Genomic DNA, 2190 nt, shown 5'->3' with positions numbered 1-2190 from the left:
CTTTAGTCACGAATAGTCAATAAATGCTTATTTTACCTTCTAATCCCTGTGGATACGATATTTTTACTACTTGAAGGCCGGTATACTTGCCGTGTTTGAGACCGTTGATAGAATTAAACTAAATTTCAATTATAACAAAAGTACTTCAACGGAAATCTCAACACAATTTCTATGGATCAAAAAATCATATTCAAACAAAATATCAACATTATTTACTACAATTTTTTTCATGAGATTTTAAAGCAATTACATACTCACAATTTAAATTTATGATCATCGATTAGATTGAAAAACTATGTTAATAAATTTATGCATTTTTTTACTATTAAAATTATAATGATGATATTAAACTTCAAACTCTAATACTTAAACCTAAAATCATGTACATAATAATAAAACTCCTTACTACTTAGACCAATAATAATGACATCAAGAATCGAATTCTTGCATTTGAATATAAATTTATGTGTATACTACTCAAATTCATTAGTACTAGGTGGATATTGGTATTTCTAAACATGTGTATTTAGTAATATCTACAATGGAATTGATATAATTAAAAAAAATGAAATTAATATATGAATGTGTTACTATTTGTTTGGGCATCTAATCTCTTTAACTTATAATTTGAGTGTTCTTGTTTTAGCATAGAATAACGTACACATTTCTACTTTTATTTTTATTTTCAATTTTAGTGCGAAGAGGATTTTGAACTTGCTTTCTCCGTCGCTCAAGAATGCATGGTGTGGCACTTCAACCATTTGGCTATTTATTATTTTGAGGAAATTGATAAATGGTACAAAAGTTTGTAGTACGAAAATTACGAATCATACGTGTTGTAATATTATTAGAGAATAATGCATATTTTCTCTTTCCTTTTTAAATAATCATGCTTACCTTTATTCATTGATTTAGAATTCGGGTGCTTTTGTGTTAATGGAGAAATTTTTACATTAAAAAATACATAATATTTTCTACAAACACGTACGTAGCGCGTTTTTGTCCAATTTCCTTTTTTTCCTTTATTTTTAACATTATTCATTCACTCCACAAATATATTTTTGTCGTGTTATTTTCGAACAAAAAATACTGTACAACTATAATCTTTTGATAAAGTAAGTCCATGTGTTAATAAATAATTGATACATTAGTTATCTTAATTATTAATTAAGTATAATAATTACATAATTCGTTAATAATGTGTCAATGCTTAGTTGACCTAGCTAGTATGTCTAATGTAAATATTTTTCCTTTTAATTACATAGAGCAATAATTTTTTATTTAAAAACAAAAAATAATGAATTTATCGCAAGCAATTATAAAAAAAAAATAAAGTTATTTTATATTCTCCTGTCATATTCACAATTTAATGTGTTTACTTTTTACATGCGTAAGAGTTATTTGAATTAGAAATACATGGTTATGGGTATGAGATATTTTCATCTAAACAAATCAATGTTAATTGTTAGGGTTAAATCAAATTTGGTAAATGATATATACACCTCTAATTTTAATAAATATGTCTCTCTTTAATGATATATACGTATTCAATTTTAATAAATTAAATGTCTCTCTTCTCATTATTTTAAAAAATAAATAAATATTTATTTAATTATTTTTTTTTTAAATAAACTATATTTTCAAGAATTTTTTCTCCATTTGCCCCATCTTTCTCCACTTCTCTTCGTTTGTATCTCTCTAATTGCTCTTATTTATTTATTTTTTTTAATTCTTTAGTTTCTCTTTTTGACAATCAAAATACTCACACTTCATCTTTATTATTTTTTTCCTCTCTCAAACTTCATGATTCTTTGAACCTAGTTCATTCTTTCACTATATCTTAATTATTTCTTATTTAATAAGTTTGTGAAATAAATTTTGAAGACTTCCTCCTTGATTTTTCAAGGTGCAATTGATTACAACTGAATTTTAATTTTATTTTTCAATATCAATGAAAAGTAACTTCTGTATCAATGTGTTGATCTTGTTAAAACATACCTTAGAAAAAATAATTTATGGAATAATGTATAAATTGCTTTGGCATTATAAAAAAAATACTTTTTGAAATGATAAATATATTATTTCAAAAGAATATTTTCCAAAACTATATTTTAAGATATATTTTTAAGTACTTTTTGAAACATTGTATTTTTCTTTAAAAGGGGGTGGTGAATTTAGATGGGTAAGAGC

Source organism: Cajanus cajan, chromosome 4 (genome assembly GCF_000230855.2).
Source record: "Cajanus cajan strain Asha chromosome 4, NIPB_CcT2T_4, whole genome shotgun sequence".
Lineage (NCBI taxonomy): Eukaryota > Viridiplantae > Streptophyta > Magnoliopsida > Fabales > Fabaceae > Cajanus > Cajanus cajan.
The sequence above is the reverse complement of the archived record's forward strand: the minus strand, read 5'-3'. Positions refer to the sequence as shown.